An 18463-nucleotide genomic window follows, 5' to 3' on the forward strand; every position below is an offset into this window, starting at 1 on the left:
AGGGGGGTCAGTACGGCTCCGAGCTCATGGAAGCAAACATCCATTGAGGGGTCAGGGCCATCCGAGGCACCGTTTCTATGGCCGGGGAGAGCGATGAGAACGGGGGTGGGACGGAGCACACAGCTTCCCTGTTCTCACTCACTCCATACAGCCATTCCTCAGACACCCGCCCTTCCGGTCACCTCCCCACAGTAAACCCCCTGGTCTTCAATCCCTACATTTACCAGATTCTATCAAGTAGATGTAAAAGGTCATGAGGATATCGCCTTTGGGCGCAGTGTACTGCAGGTTGCAGTATAAGTCCTCTAGTCTCTTGGTGCGCTACTTTTGTTGTGTCTCCCTCCCTTCAGTTGGCATTGCTATGGGACATCCCACATAGTAACTACTATGGCTCTGTGTCCCCTGATGTATGAAAAGAAAATAGGATTTTTTTAAACATCTTACCTGTAAAATCCTTTTCTTTGAAGTACATCAGGGGACACAGAGGTCCCTCCCTTCTTGGTATACACGTGTATTGCTTTGCTACAAAACTGAGGTACTCCCAGTAGTGGGAGGGGTTATATAGGGAGTGCACTTTTTGTCTTAGGGCGTGCCAGTGTCCATCACCTGAAGGTGGCCTATAACCCACATAGTAACTACTATGGCTCTGTGTCCCCTGATGTACTTCAAAGAAAAGGATTTTACAGGTAAGCGGTTTAAAAAATCCTGTTTTTCTGGTGGTGTACAGTACACAATACATACAGTGTACCCATAGCTGTTATTAAACTTCTGTTGGTGTACACAGTACCATGCACCCCTAGTGCAGTTGCTACTACTTTCCTGGTGGTGTACACAATACATACAGTGCACCCATAGTTGCTATTACACTTCTGTTGGTGTACACAGTACCGTGCACCCCTAGTGCAGTTGCTACTACTTTTTTGGTGGTGTACACAATACAGTACACCCATAGTTGTTATTACACTTCTGTTGATGTACACAGTACCGTGCACCTCTAGTGCAGTTGCTACTACTTTTCTGGTGGTGTACACAGTACACAATACATACAGTACACCCATAGTTGTTATTACACTTCTGTTGGTGTACACAGTACCGTGCACCCATAGTGCAGTTGCTACTACATTTCTGGTGGTGTACACAGTACACAATACATACAGTGCACCCATAGTTGCTATTAGACTTCTGGTGGTGTACACAATACCGTGCACCCCTAGTGCAGTTGCTACTACTTTTCTGGTGCTGGACACATTATACAATACATACAGTGCACCCATAGTTGCTATTAGACTTCTGGTGGTGTACACAATACCGTGCACCCCTAGTGCAGTTGCTACTACTTTTCTGGTGGTGTACACAATTCAATACACCCATAGTTGTTATTACATTTCTGTTAGTATACACTGTACCGTGCACCCCTATTGCAGTTGCTACTACTTCTCTGGTGGTATATACAGTACACAATACAGTGTAGTGTGGTTTTGCTAAACAAAACAGCATGTCTGGAAGGCCACCAAGGAGAGGCAGACGCTAACAGGCCACTAAAAGAGGGTAAGCAGGCTCTGTGTCTATAGTCGACAGTGCTGATCGTGGACACAGTTCATCCTCAGCACGTGGCCGTGGGGCACACTTGTCCTTTTTTTCTGCAGCTGGCCGTGTTATTGAGCCACAGCATGCAGAAGAGTTGGTGGAATGGATAACAAAGCCCTCCTCATTCTCCTCATCCGAGGAGATGGTACCCAGGTTGAGGAAGGGAGTAATGTGAGCCTAGAGAGAAGGGGTGCCCAAGAAGGTCAAGAAACTGGCAGTCATGTTCCCCGAGCTGCTGCATACTGCCAAGTTTGCTCCAGTGATGAGGAGGGATGGGATGATGAGGTCACTGACTCTACTTGGGTGCCTGATAAAAGAGAGGAGGAGGAGGAGGCACATCTCCAACAAGGCAGGATGCCCTCCAGGGGGTAGCTTAAGGGCAGCCACCCTATTGCATCACACCGCAGAGCTAAGCAGGTGCAGGGCACTGCTGACTCCCCACATATTTTGAAAAGTTCTTTGTGTGGGCCTTTTTTGAGATGTGTGCAGCAGATCGCACTGTTGCGGTTTGCAACATACAGTATGTCTGAAGCGTATCAAGCGTGGCCAAAACAGCAGCCGCTTGGGCACCACATGCTTGACCAGACATATGACGACCTCCCATGCAGTCCGTTGGCAACAGCACTTAAAAGACCCACGTCAAAGAACAAGGCGGACCTCTCCTTGCTCCTCATTAGCTGGGATCTCCAACCCCACTATACCTCCAGTCCTCTCAGAAACCTGCACTAAGAGGAATGAAGGTATAGAAATAGGTGTCCCAAGTACTTGTGGCCAATCTGCTAGCGGTACACCAACATCGGATTTTAGCAGGCAAATTTCCCTACCCCAGGTGCTAAACCATCAAAAGAAAATCGGTCCCAGCCATCCACATGCTCAGCGTCTGAATGCTAGCTTGGCCAAATTGCTGGCACTGCAACTGCTGCCTTTTCAGCTGGTAGACTCTCCCCCCTTTTGTGAATTTGTGGAATGTGCGGTACCTCAGTGGCAGGTTCCCAAACACCATTTCTTTTCATGGAAGGCCATCCCGGCTCTCTACCAGCATGTGGAAGGCAATGTCTTGGCCTCGTTGGACAGGGCGGTCAGCAGTAAGGTGCATATTACTGTTGACTCATGGTCCAGCAGGTATGGACAGGGACGTTACCTTTCTTTCATGGCGCACTGGGTAACTCTGCTGGCAGCTGGGAAGGATGCAGGACAGAGTTCAGTATTGTTGGAGCTTGTTCCGCCACCATGCCTCCAAAATGCTAGTGGTGATTCTGCCACAGCTAACTGCTCCATCCCTCCTCCTCTTCTTCTTCTATGGCCTCTTCCTCTGCAGATTTCTCCTCTGAACCAATGGTGCTCCGTAGGTGTTCAAGGGGCTACGCAAGCACTCAGGCAAAAAGACGCCATGTGGTGCTTGAGTTGGTCTGCTTAGGGGACAGGAGCCACACTGGGGCTGAGATTCTGTCAGCTCTGCAGGGGCAGGCTCAGAGGTGGTTGACGCCACGCCAGCTTCAGCCAGGAATGGTTGTATGCGACATTGGCACCAACCTCCTCTCCGCCCTCCAACAGGGACACTTGACCCATGTTCCCTGTTTGGCTCACGTCCTGAATTTGGTGGTGCAGCGGTTCTTGAGCAGGTACCCTGACTTACAGGGTCTCCTGAGGCAGGCCAGGAAAGTCTGCGGTCATTTCCGCCAGTCATATAATGCCAGTGCTTGGCTGGCTGACATTCAAAGAGAATGCAAACTGCCCAAGAACTGCCTCATTTGTGACATGCGCACCAGGTGGAACTCAACGCTGGCAATGCTGCAGCGGCTGCACATGCAGCAGAGGGGCCATCAATGAGTACCTGTGTGAGTATGGTACCAGGACAGGGACAGGGTCAGGGGAGCTTGGCTTTTTTTCAACATGCCAGTGGCTACTGATCAAGGATGCATGCACTGTCCTGTCACTATTTGAGGAAGCCACAAGGATGGTTAGCAGTGACAGTGCATGCATCAGTGATACTGTCCCACTTGTCTTCCTGTTGGAGCACACGCTTCGTGGAATAATGGACAGGGCACTTAAGGCAGTGGGAGAAAGAGGAGGACTTCCTTACCTCTCAAGGCCCCCTTTATCCAGATACTAGTATTCCTGCAGGCCCGCCAATCACACAGGAAGAAGAAGAAGAGGAGGATTGTCAGCATGGAGGTGGAGGATAACACTCAGCATCAGCAGCAGTCTTCAAGGGATCGTTTGCAGTCTCCAGAAACCCATGGAGTTGTACGTGGCTCAGAGGAGGTGGTTGAGGATCGTGTGATCCTTAGTGACACAGAGGACTCAGGATCGAATGCCTCTGCAAACTTATGCTGTATGGCCTCCCTGATCCTGCAAAGCCTGTGAAAGGACCCTAGGATTTGTGGTATCAAGGAGAGGGATCATTACTGGCTGGCAGCCCTTTTTTATCCATCTTAATCCACCTTGATCCACCTTACCTTAAGGGTAAGGTTGCAGAACTTATCCAGCCTTCGCAGAGGGAGCAGGGGATGAAACATCTTTGGGAGGCCTTGCAGAAAGGTTTGTGCAATGCGTTTCCAGAGCCTGGGAGGTTACAATTTCCTGGTGCTGGACAACGTGTTGCTGAGGCTTCGTTCAGTCACAGAAAGAGCGGCGGAGAAGGTGGCCGGCTGACCGATGCCTTCAGACAATTCTTCAGTCCCCAGCGCCCAGGTCTGATCAGTTCCAGCAATCATCACCAGCGTCCAAATTACATGGTGCAGGAATATCTAGGGGCAAGATCAGACTTGAAGACTTTTCCACCAGAACATCCACTGGGTTACAGGGTCTTGAGGATGCACCACTGGCCAGAGCTTGCTCAATATGCAATTGAGCTACTGGCCTGTCCTGCATCCAGCGTTCTTTCTGAATGCACAAATTTAGTGTTGCTAGAGGCTTTGTAACCGATCAGAGTGCGCCTGTCTTGGATCACCAGCTACCAAGCACCTGATGCCGATGTAACCGATTGATTTTTCTATGGATGTGGGATCCCTTGAAGACTGTATATGCTGAGTGACTATCCTATTCCTCCTCAATCTTCATGATGATAGCTTCTAGGAATATTTTCAGTTCAGGGCACCACCACCACTGCCTAAGGCCCAATTTTTCTGCCCCTGTTTAACAGGGGCCTGTAATTACAATTTTTGATCTAATATTTGAACAGTAGGGCCTGTTCCTGCGCTCAACAAAAGTATCTGTGAGGCTTTACAGTGTTGTGCCACCACCACCACAGGCCCAATTTTTCTGCCCCTGTTTAACAGGGGTGCGTAATTACAATTTTTGATCCAATATTTCACAGGAGGGCCTGTTCCTGCGCTCAACAAAAGTATCTGTGAGGCTTTACAGTGTTGTGTTACAATTGCTGATCCAATATTTTACAGCAGTGCCTGTTCCTGCGCTCAACAAAAGTATCTGTGAGGCTTTTTTAGTTTTGTGTCACCACCACCACCACCGCCTAAGGCCCAATTTTTATGCCCCTGTTTAACTTCCATGACTTCCCCTAGTAAAAGCACCCTCCATAGTACATATAAGCACTGGTAATAAGGAGAGCCGGTAAACTGTAATCCTTGAAGTGTCGTTTATTGGTACATCAGAGTGACAATAAAACAATAAAGCTGACGCATTTCAGCAATAGCCTTAGTCGTAGCTAGTTTGAAACAGATATGGCAAAATATATATATACACTCACATACACACAGGCAAACTCCATCTCTACAAAATTGGCCTATCAGGTTAGTGTCACAGAAAATTAACATATTTGATTGATACCACCAATTATTCAAATGGTTAGTGACTACACCTGTTTTTAGCCAGCATGAGAAAAGGGAGAGGAAAGAAAGGCAATATAAAAAGTTATTTTGTTGAGCCAAAAAGAAGCGTGTAGAAAAAATGCTACATGAGATATTAGGACCTCATTACTCCAAGGGAGAAATATATTCCTTAAAAGAAGATAAAAAAAATAAAATACTTTGTGGTAGCAACAGAATCTAAAGTCAAGATTAATGGCAGGATCAAAAGAAGAAAAAAAAAAAAGGAGGGGATTCAATTTATGGCGGGATCAAAAAAGAAGGATACAATTTATGGCAGGATCAAAAAAGAAGGGAATTAAATTTATGACAGGATCACAAAAAAGGGGATGGAATCTATGGCAGAATCAAAAAAAAAAAAATTAATGAAAAAAGAGGGATGGAATTTATGGCAGGATTAAGGAAGAGGGATGCAATTTATGGCAGGATCAAAAAAGAGGGGGATTAAATCTATGTCAGAATCGCAAAAAAGGGGATTGAATTTATACAGGATCAAAAAACAGAGATACAATTCATGAGAAAAGAGAAAAAAAAAATATAACAGAATCAGAAAAGAGGGATTCAATTTATAACAGGATAAAAAAAGGGATTCAGTTTATAGCAGGAACAAAGAAAAAAGGTACAATTAATGAAAAAAGAGGGATGCAATTTGTGGCAGGATCAAAAAAAAAAATGTATTTCCTTTTTTCCCTTTTCTTCTTTCCTTTCTCCTTCCTCTTTCTCTTTCTCTTCCCCTCTCCCCTCCATCAATCCTAAAGTATATAAATGAAGTACAATGGGCAGAGCATTTTTTGTGGGTTACTTTAGATGTTAAGCCTCTCTATTCATGCATACCACATCATCTTGCTCTAGATGCACTACAATATCACTTGTCCAAATATAGCTTTTATGATCTCAGCTCAAAGAATTCATCATTATGGCTGTTACCATTTTATTACAACACAATTACTTCTTCTTCGTTCACGATTCCTTCTATGTATAATGCTGTGGAGCCTCCATGGGAGCAAAATTTTCTCCATCATTAGCTAATTTATACATGGGATGGTGGGAAGAATGTTTTCTTTTTTCACATCTCAATATCTATGCACCGCACATCCATTGGTATGGGCGATACATAGATGATCTGATCTTAATTTGGAACCACACTGATTCCTCTTTTACTTCTTTTGTTTCATACCTCAACAATAACAGCCTTAATCTTGAATTCTCTTATGTGAGCAATAAGATCATGATTGATTTTCTAGATATCACACTCAGGGGTGACCCAAGCACTGGTCTTATAAATACTGGAACCTTCCGCAAACCTACTGCCGGAAATTCCTTACTTCTGGCCTCCAGCTGCCATCCACCCCATACTATTCGTTCCATCCCGGTGGGTGAGTTTATTAGAGCTAAGCGCAACTGCTCCACCCCAGAAAGTTTTCAGCTAGAATGCTCTAACATCTCAAAACAATTAAGTGCTAGAGGCTATTAGAAGTGGCATACTAATAGAGCCATTTCCATAGCCTCAGAGAAGGACAGACACAATCTATTGCACAACAAAGAGAATTCCCCCTGCCCTTCAAAATATACACAACATAAAACTCAAAAGAACAAGGACAAGAGTTCCCTTACCTTTGTCACCACTTTCTCCAGAGAGTTTAATCAGATCAAACAGATTGTAAATAAACATCTTCCCATTCTTTATGGTGACAAGGACCTAATAGATGTGCTTTCTAAAGGGTGTAATTTCTCTTGTGGTTGTGCCCCAACTTTAGGTAACTCCTTGTCGCCCAGTCTACACCAAACCACCACTATTTCCAAAACATGGCTCAGTACTAATGGCTCGTATAGTTGTGGTTTAAATACTTGTAGGTATTGTAACAAACATAACAAGAATCACAAGTCTATCACCTCGTACCATAATAGGTATTTCCTATTAAGGATTTTTATAAATTGTAGTACTCAATATGTAGTCTACGTGATAGAATGTGATGTTTGTAAATTACAATATGTAGGAAGCACCATTAGGCCCCTTCGCACAAGGATTAGCGAACATTATAACAGAGCAGCATATAGTAATGAGAGACGTTTATCCAATGTATCTAAACACTTTAAATTTATACATGATGGTAACATGGATTCCTTCTCTTTCTCTGCAGTTCAAAAAATCAAAATGTCGGTACGTGGAGGAGACAAGCACAGAAGGCTACTGGAACAGGAAGTTAAGTGGATTTTCCTGTTGGGAACACACATCCCCACAGGCATGAACCACAGATGGGATGTGGATCTATTTCTCCAATGACATCATCCTATCCCATTTTCAGTTTTATTGTCACTTGCTTCAGTATTTGTCTTTTTGTCCCAGTATGTTCCTTCTGTGCTTGTTTTCTGCCCTCTATATATATATTTTTTTCCTCCTTCCCAACAAAGGGAAGGGGAAAGGCAAAGGAGAGGGAAGGGAAAGAGGAAGGAGAAGGGAAAAAAGGATTTTTTTTTTTGATCCTGCCACAAATTGCATCCCTCTTTTTTCATTATTGTACCTTTTTTCTTTGTTTCTGCTATAAACTGAATCCCTTTTTTTATCCTGTTATAAACTGAACCCCTCTTTTCTGATTCTGTTATAAAATTTGTTTTGTTCTGTTTTTATCCTGCCATTATTGCATCCCTCTTTTTTCATGAATTGTATCTCTGTTTTTTGATCCTGCCATAAATTCAATCCCCCTTTTTTGCGATTCTGCCATAAATTTAATCCCCCCTTTTTTGATCCTGCCATAAATTGCATCCCTCTTCCTTAATCCTGCCATAAATTCCATCCCTCTTTTTTCATTAATTGTATTTTTTTTTATCCTGCCATAGATTCCATCCCCTTTTTTGTGATCCTGCCATAAATTTAATCCCCTTATTTTTTGATCCTGCCATAAATTGTATCCTTCTTTTTTGATCCCGCCATAAATTGAACCCCCCCCCCCCTTTTTTTTCTTCTTTTGATCCTGCCATTAATCTTGACTTTAGATTCTGTTGCTACCACAAAGTATTTTATTTACACATTTTCCCTTCTTTTAAGAAATATATTTCTCCCTTGGAGTAATGAGGTCCTAATATCTCATGTAGCATTTTTTCTACACACTTCTTTTTGGCTCAACAAAATAACTTTTTATATTGCCTTTCTTTCCTCTCCCTTTTCTCATGCTGGCTAAAAACAGGTGTAGTCACTAACCATTTGAATAATTGGTGGTATCAATCAATTATGTTAATTTTCTGTGACACTAACCTGATAGTCCAATTTTGTAGAGATGGAGTTTGCCTGTGTGTATGTGAGTATATATATATATATATATATATATATATATATTGCCATATCTGTTTCAAACTAGCTACGACTGAGGCTATTGCTGAAACGCGTCAGATTTTATTGTTTTATTGTCACTCTGATGTACCAATAAATGACACTTCAAGGATTGCAGTTTTGCCAGCTCTCCTTATTACTGTTGCATTGGAGTGTGTTGGGACACATTGAGCCTCGGCTCCTGTGAGTGGGCCTGGTGTATGGATTGAGTTGTCCCTGCAGAGAGCGCTGTTACCTTTCTTCTTTTACATATAAGCACTGGTTAGGCACACATTTAAATCCTTTGATCACCCCTGATGTTAACCCCCTCCAAGCCAGTGTCATTTGTACAGTGACAGTGCATATTTTTAGCACTGATCACTGTATTAGTGTCACTGGTCCCTCAAAAGTGTCATAATGTCCTCCACAATATCGCAGTCCCGCTATAAGTCGCTGATCGCTGCCATTATTAATAAAAAAATATCCCTTCCTTTGCAGACGCTATAATTTTTGCACAAACCAATCAATATACACTTATTGGGATTTTTTTTTTTTACCAAAAATATGTAGCAGAATACATATTGGTCTAAATTGATGAAGTAATTAGATTTTTTCCATTTTTTTATTGGATAGGTTTCATAGCAGAAAGTATAAAATATTGCTTTTTTTTTTTTCAAAATCGCCAGTCTTTTTTTGTTTATAGCGCAAAAAAGTAAAAAACGCAGAGGTGATCAAATACCACCAAAAGAAAGCTCTATTTGTGGGAAAAAAAGGACATACATTTTATTTGGGTACAGAGTCGCACAACCGCGCAATTGTCAGTTAATGTAACGTAGTGCCATATCGCAAAAAATGGCCTGGTCATGAAGGGGGTAAATCTTCCGGGGGTCAAGTGGTTACTTTGCAGGGATTTCCTCACCTTTCTTGCTTTGGCTATGGGACACAGATGACAAAAAACAGACTGATGGGGGTTATAACCCTCCCTTACTGTACCTAAAACAAAAAATGAAAATGTTTTGCCTATAGTTTAACCACTTGACGACCGCCTCACGCCGATTTACGTCGGCAAGGTGGCACGGACAGGCAAAATCACGTATATATACGTGATTTGCCTTCCGCGGGTGGGGGGTCCGATCGGACCCCCCCCCCCGGTGCCCGAGGCGGTCGTCTTTGGTCCCACGGCGATCGGAGATGAGGGGGAGGCCATCCGTTCGTGGCCCCCCCCCCTCGCGATCGCCGCCGGCCAATCAGATAACTTCCTTTGCTGCTGTATGCTAAACAGCAGCAAAGGAAATTATGTCATCTCTCCTCGGCTCGGTATTCCGTTGCAGTGCCGAGGAGAGAAGACATCACTGTGAGTGCACTAACACTACACACACAGTAGAACATGCCAGGCACACAAAACACCCCGATCGCCCCCCGATCCCCCCCCCCCCCCAATCACCCCCCCCCCTCCCTGTCACAAACTGACACCAGCAGTTTTTTTTTTTTTTTTTTTTCTGATTACTGCATTGGTGTCAGTTTGTGACAGTTACAGTGTTGGGACAGTGAATATTACCCCCCTTTAGGTCTAGGATACCCCCCTAACCCCCCCTAATAAAGTTTTAACCCCTTGATCACCCCCTGTCACCAGTGTCGCTAAGCGATCATTTTTCTGATCGCTGTATTAGTGTCGCTGGTGACGCTAGTTAGGGACGTAAATATTTAGGTTCGCCGTCAGCGTTTTATAGCGACAGGGACCCCCATATACTATCTAATAAATGTTTTAACCCCTTGATGGCCCCTAGTTAACCCTTTCACCACTGATCACCGTATAAGTGTTACGGGTGACGCTGGTTAGTTTGTTTATTTTTTTTAGTGTGAGGGCACCCGCCGTTTATTACCGAATAAAGGTTTAGCCCCCTGATCGCCCGGCGGTGATATGCGTCGCCCCAGGCAGCGCCAGATTAGCGCCAGTACCGCTAACACCCACGCACGCAGCATACGCCTCCCTTAGTGGTATAGTATCTGATCGGATCAATATCTGATCCGATCAGATCTATACTAGCGTCCCCAGCAGTTTAGGGTTCCCAAAAACACAGTGTTAGCGGGATCAGCCCAGATACCTGCTAGCACCTGCGTTTTGCCCCTCCGCCCGGCCCAGCTCAGCCCACCCAAGTGCAGTATCGATCGATCACTGTCACTTACAAAACACTAAACGCATAACTGCAGCGTTCGCAGAGTCAGGCCTGATCCCTGCGATCGCTAACAGTTTTTTTGGTAGTATTTTGGTGAACTGGCAAGCACCAGCCCCAAGCAGCGTCAGATTAGCGCCAGTACCGCTAACACCCACGCATGCAGCATACGCCTCCCTTAGTGGTATAGTATCTGAACGGATCAATATCTGATCCGATCAGATCTATACTAGCGTCCCCAGCAGTTTAGGGTTCCCAAAAACGCAGTGTTAGCGGGATCAGCACAGATACCTGCTAGCACTTGCACTTTGCCCCTCCGCCCGGCCCAGCCCACCCAAGTGCAGTATCGATCGATCACTGTCACTTACAAAACACTAAACTAAACTGCAGCGTTCGCAGAGTCAGGCCTGATCCCTGCGATCGCTAACAGTTTTTTTGGTAGCTTTTTATTGAACTGGCAAGCGCCAGCGGCCTAGTACACCCCGGTCGTAGTCAAACCAGCACTGCAGTAACACTTGGTGACGTGGCGAGTCCCATAAGTGCAGTTCAAGCTGGTGAGGTGGCAAGCACAAGTAGTGTCCCGCTGCCACCAAAAAGACAAACACAGGCCCGTTGTGCCCATAGTGCCCTTCCTGCTGCATTCGCCAATCCTAATTGGGAACCCACCGCTTCTGCAGCGCCCGTACTTCCCCCATTCACATCCCCAACCAAATGCAGTCGGCTGCATGAGAGGCATTTTCTTTATGTCCTCCCGAGTACCCCTACCCAATGCCCTCCAAAAAAGATGTTGTGTCTGCAGCAAGCGCGGATATAGGTGTGACACCCGCTATTATTGTCCCTCCTGTCCTGACAATCCTGGTCTTTGCATTGGTGAATGTTTTGAACGCTACCATTCACTAGTTGAGTATTAGCGTAGGGTACAGCATTGCACAGACTAGGACACACTTTCACAGGGTCTCCCAAGATGCCATCGCATTTTGAGAGACCCGAACCTGGAACCGGTTACCGTTATAAAAGTTAGTTACAAAAAAAGTGTAAAAAAAAAAAAAAAATATATAAAATAAAAAAAAATAGTTGTCGTTTTATTGTTCTCTCTCTCTATTCTCTCTCTCTTGTTCTGCTCTTTTTTACTGTATTCTATTCTGCAATGTTTTATTGTTATTATGTTTTATCATGTTTGTTTTTCAGGTATGTAATTATTTATACTTTACCGTTTACTGTGCTTTATTGTTAACCATTTTTTTGTCTTCAGGTACGCCATTCACGACTTTGAATGGTTATACCAGAATGATGCCTGCAGGTTTAGGTATCATCTTGGTATCATTCTTTTCAGCCAGCGGTCGGCTTTCATGTAAAAGCAATCCTAGCGGCTAATTAGCCTCTAGACTGCTTTTACAAGCCGTGGGAGGGAATGCCCCCCCCCCCCACCGTCTTCCGTGTTTTTCTCTGGCTCTCCTGTCTCAACAGGGAACCTGAGAATGCAGCCGGTGATTCAGCCAGCTGACCATAGAGCTGATCAGAGACCAGAGTGGCTCCAAACATCTCTATGGCCTAAGAAACCGGAAGCTACGAGCATTTTATGACTTAGATTTCGCCAGATGTAAATAGCGCCATTGGGAAATTGGGGAAGCATTTTATCACACCGATCTTGGTGTCATCAGATGTTTTGAGGGCAGAGGAGAGATCTAGGGTCTAATAGACCCCAATTTTTTCAAAAAAGAGTACCTGTCACTACCTATTGCTATCATAGGGGATATTTACATTCCCTGAGATAACAATAAAAATGATTTAAAAAAAAAAAATGAAAGGAACAGTTTAAAAATAAGATAAAAAAGCAAAAAAATAATAAAGAAAAAAAAAAAAAAAAAAAAAAAAGCACCCCTGTCGCCCCTGCTCTCGCGCTAAGGCGAACGCAAGCGGTGGTCTGTCGTCAAACGTAAACAGCAATTGCACCGTGCATGTGAGGTATCGCCGCGAAGGTCAGATCGAGGGCAGTAATTTTTGCAGTAGACCTCCTCTGTAAATCTAAAGTGGTAACCTGTAAAGGCTTTTAAAGGCTTTTAAAAATGTATTTATTTTGTTGCCACTGCACGTTTGTGCGCAATTTTAAAGCATGTCATGTTTGGTATCCATGTACTCAGCCTAAGATCATCTTTTTTATTTCATCAAACATTTGGGCAATATAGTGTGTTTTAGTGCATTAAAATTTAAAAAAGTGTGTTTTTTCCCCAAAAAATGCGTTTGAAAAATCGCTGCGCAAATACTGTGTGAAAAAAAAAAAATGAAACACCCACCATTTAAATCTGTAGGGCATTTGCTTTAAAAAATATATAATATTTGGGGGTTCAAAGTAATTTTTTTGGAAAAAAAAATATCTTTTTCATGTAAACAAAAAGTGTCAGAAAGGGCTTTGTCTTCAAGTGGTTAGAAGAGTGAGTGATGTGTGACATAAGCTTCTAAATGTTGTGCATAAAATGCCAGGACAGTTCAAAACCCCCCCAAATGACCCCATTTTGGAAAGTAGACACCCCAAGCTATTTGCTGAGAGACATGTCGAGTCCATGGAATATTTTATATTGCGACACAAGTTGCGGGAAAGAGACAAATTTTTTTTTTTTTTTTTTTTTTGCAGTTGTCACTAAATGATATATTGCTCAAACATGCCATGGGAATATGTGAAATTACACCCCAAAATACATTCTGCTGCTTCTCCTGAGTACGGGGATACCACATGTGTGAGACTTTTTGGGAGCCTAGCCGCGTACGGGACCCTGAAAACCAAGCACCGCCTTCAGGCTTTCTAAGGGCGTGAATTTTTGATTTCACTCTTCACTGCCTATCACAGTTTCGGAGGCCATGGAAAGCCCAGGTGGCACAAAACCCCCCCAAATGACCCCATTTTGGAAAGTAGACACCCCAAGCTATTTGCTGAGAGGTATAGTGAGTATTTTGCAGACCTCACTTTTTGTCACAAAGTTTTGAAAATTGAAAAAAAAAAAAAGTTTTTTCTTGTCTTTCTTCATTTTCAAAAACAAATGAGAGCTGCAAAATACTCACCATGCCTCTCAGCAAATAGCTTGGGGTGTCTACTTTCCAAAATGGGGTCATTTGGGGGGGTTTTGTGCCACCTGGGCATTCCATGGCCTCCGAAACTGTGATAGGCAGTGAAGAGTGAAATCAAAAATTTACACCCTTAGAAATCCTGAAGGCGGTGCTTGGATTTCGGGGCCCCGTACGCGGCTAAGCTCCCAAAAAGTCCCACACATGTGGTATCCCCATACTCAGGAGAAGCAGCTAAATGTATTTTGGGTGCAATTCCACATAGGCCCATGGCCTGTGTGAGCAATATATCATTTAGTGACAACTTTTTGTAAATATTTTTTTTTTTTTTGTCATTATTAAATCACTTGGGACAAAAAAAATAAATATTCAATGGGTTCAACATGCCTCTCAGCAATTTCCTTGGGGTGTCTACTTTCCAAAATGGGGTCATTTGGGGGGGTTTTGTTCTGCCCTGCCATTTTAGCACCTCAAGAAATGACATAGGCAGTCATAAACTAAAAGCTGTGTAAATTACAGAAAATGTACCCTAGTTTGTAGACGCTATAACTTTTGCGCAAACCAATAAATATATGCTTATTGACATTTTTTTTACCAAAGACATGTGGCCGAATACATTTTGGCCTAAATGTATGACTAAAATTTAGTTTATTGGATTTTTTTTATAACAAAAAGTAGAAAATATCATTTTTTTTCAAAATTTTCAGTCTTTTTCCGTTTATAGCGCAAAAAATAAAAACTGCAGAGGTGATCAAATACCATCAAAAGAAAGCTCTATTTGTGGGAAGAAAAGGACGCAAATTTCGTTTGGGTACAGCATTGCATGACCGCGCAATTAGCAGTTAAAGCGACGCAGTGCCAAATTGGAAAAAGACCTCTGGTCCTTAGGCAGCATAATGGTCCGGGGCTCAAGTGGTTAACTTTAACTGTATGCTTTGCCGTCATTTGAGGATCCTGTTGTAACATGAAAACATGAATGTGATTTCCCCTAGTGTAATCTGTAATCACATACTTTGCTTAAAGCGGACCTTCTGACATTTTTTTCAACTTTTCATCTATTAAATCTTCTGCCCTTGTTTTTTTTACTTTGGACAGTAAAACATTTTCTTTTCTGCCAGTAAAATAATATATATATATATCTATATTTAGTGTGTGTGTGTGTGTGTGTGTGTGTGTGTGTGTGTGTGTGTGTGTGTGTGTGTGTGTGTGTGTGTGTGTGTGTGTGTGTGTGTGTCTCTGTGTAAATCCAGGAAGTGAACAGGCAGCAGCTTCAGATGCCCACAGTTAAAATGGCTGCAGCCAGACTTAGTGGAGGGAGATTTATGCCGCATATTTATTCACAGTATATATAAAATAATATGCAAAGTGGTTGGAGAGAAGCTTCAGCTGAAAGACGACTACAGCCCGGCTTGTTAACTCTGGGAGGGTGTACTATGACGTCCTCCCAGAATTGGCCGTGCACATGAGACTATCCGTGCTCGCCAGGTTCACGGGACTCGGCGCAACCCGGATCCCGGTATAGGGCCAATGATAGTGACCCTTTACCACATGATCGTTCTGTCCAATGACAGAGCGCTCACAATGTAAACAAGCCGGGTAATCCAGGGGTTCAACGCTCTCCTCTCCTCACCCCGATACAGCGTGAGTGGAAAGGAGAGCGACTATGTGCCCTGCACGGAGTTTCCTTATTGTTTATGTGCCCAGCAGTGTCCAAAAGTGCTACATCAGTGCCTGAAGAGTAATTCTCTCCAGTAGCTCCCTCCTCAAAGTGAGTGTACAAGACTAAATAGTTTGTTGCTATAGAGAGAATGTGTTCCGTCACCTGAAGGGCGACTCCACCAAATTAGTTCCTAGGTGAATACGCAAAGGGTAGCTTGTACCTATCCCTGTGTTCACTTTTACAAGAAAGTAAAAGGTATATATTTAACCATTTCCGGACCGCCCACCGTCGTTATACGTCGGTACTTTGAAGGAGGATATCGTTGTTATGGCAGCAGCTAGCTAGTATCCTCTTCTTCAGTAAGCGGTCCGGTTTAAGATAAAAGTGGTCTCTGCGGCGGATTCTCTGCGAGATCACTTTTATCGGCAGCGGGAGAGGAGCCCCCCCCCTCCTGCCGCGATCCGATGCCCTCCGCCGCTTACCGGAGCCGTCGGCAGCGGCGGAGGCTATCAGATCCTTCCTGTGGCCTGACATGGAGACGAGTGAGGGGAAGATGGACCCCACCCGTCTCTATGTCATTGCAGGGCGAAAGCGACGTCAAAACATCACTTCCGCCCATAGCTCTTAAAGGGCCATTTTTTTTTTTCATTTTTGTAAATGACAATTTTTTTTTTTTATTGCATTTCAGTGTAAATATGAGATCTGAGGTCTTTTTGACCTCAGATCTCATATTTAAGAGGTCCTGTCATGCTTTTTTTCTATTACAAGGGATGTTTACATTCCTTGTAATAGGAATAAAAGTGACAATTTAAAAAAAAAAAAAAAACAGTATAAAAATAAAAGGTTAAAAAAAAAATGTATTCTTATTTATTTTAACGTGTCCCCGTCCGCTTGCGTGCAGAAGCAAACGCATACGTGAGTAGCACCCGCATATGAAAATGGTGTTCAAACCACACATGAGATATCGCCACGATCGGTAGAGCGAGAGCAATAATTCTAGCCCTAGACCTCCTCTGTAACTTAAAACATGCAACCTGTAACATTTTTGTAAACGTCGCCTCTGGAGATTTTTAAGGGTAAAAGTTTGTCGCCAGTCCACGAGCGGGCGCAATTTTGAAGCGTGACATGTGGGGTATCAATTTACTCGGCATAACATTATCTTTCACAATATTAAAAAAAAATTGGGCTAACTTTATTGTTGTCTTATTTTTTAATTCAAAAAAGTGTATTTTTTCCACTTGTAAGACTGCTGCACAAATACGGTGTGACAGAAAGCATTGCAACGACCGCCATTTTATTCTCTAGGGTGTTAGAAAAAAATGTATAATGTTTGGAGGTTCTAAGTAATTTTCTAGCAAAAAAAATGTTTTTAACTTGTCAACAAATCTCAGAAAGAGGCTCAGTCCTTAAGTGGTTAACCTCTGATCTATATTGGATAACGTGTTAATGTAACTAAAATTCTTAAATGTTATTTAAATCCACCACCTGCTAAGGTGCACGTGCCAAAAGTGATATTCATTTCATTAATTCATCTGATATAAACCATATTCATTCATAGAGACATAATTGTGCAAATTCAAATGTGATAAATTAATTAATAAAACATAGTCCATCAACAAGTGTGTCAAAAGTGAAAAATAATTAGTAAAAATAATGATTGTTAAAAAAGCGAAAAAAATAAAGTCCAGTCTTTGTATAGTGCAACATAAAAAAAGTAGATAAAAGGTGACTTGTGCTTTTCCAAAGTGACCTGGATTTATCCGCCAATGTGCAAAAAGGAATCAAGTGATTTCCATGCTCCCCTTCAGTTCCCCACTCACCAGATTTTAGCACCCATGCAGGGGTAAGAAGCATGTACTAGGGGTACTAGCTGTATCCAGAACAGGCACCTCCACCTTTAGCTTAACGAACGCTAGGGTATTTGAATCCCTCAACCCCTCCTCGGGTGGATCTCTCTCCCTACAATGCTCGCTTCTTTCATGGCACAAACCAGTATATCCTCATGAACGGAACTTCATAGTGTAAATCTGAATGGTATTTATTAAAAAAAAGTTTTCTCAATTTCCAGTTTAGGATCTGGTGTCTGGAGGCTTCAAAGAGATGTGGGTGGGAGAAGCCTCTACCCCTTTCCCCATGTTCCTGCTTAATACCAGAATCAATATTTTGGCACTGCTGGCAATATCTCTACCTGCACTGACCCTGGACTGTATCCTTTCCTGTACTGACTATGAATAATATTCCTGCCTGGACAATTCAATTTACTGTCGCTGACCACGTCCCTGCTTGCTGTCTGCATCAGGGCTCTCCTCCTGTGGACAACTGCACTACTAAAACCACAGGTAATCTTTTGTTTACCCTTTGCTCAGTAGAATGTATTTTGGGGTGTAATTCTTGGTATGTACATGCTATGTATTAGAAATATAAAGGGCCTTTAAAAATGTGATAGGTTGTCAGGAAATTAGATGCGTAATTTATGTCCCAAGAACACCTGATGGTGCTCCTTGGATGTTGGGCCTCTGTATGTGGCCAGGCTGTGTAAAAGTCTCACCTGTGGGATCGCCATACTCAGGAGGAGTAGCAAAATGTATTTTGGGGTGTCATTTTTGCTATGTACATGCTATGTGTTGGAAATATCATATAAATGGACAACTTTGTGTAAAAAAAAAAAAAAATGCATTTGAATTTTTTTTCCATGTTTTCCAAAAACCTCTGGAAAAACAACATGAAACGTCCAAAAGACTCATTATGCCTCATAGATTATACGTTGCGGTGTTTGCTTTTCAAAATAGGGTAATTTTTGTGGGAATTTCCATTGTCCTGGTGCTCCAGGGCCTTCAAAAGTGTAATA

Source organism: Aquarana catesbeiana, linkage group LG06 (assembly GCF_042186555.1).
Source record: "Aquarana catesbeiana isolate 2022-GZ linkage group LG06, ASM4218655v1, whole genome shotgun sequence".
Classification (NCBI taxonomy): Eukaryota; Metazoa; Chordata; class Amphibia; order Anura; family Ranidae; genus Aquarana; species Aquarana catesbeiana.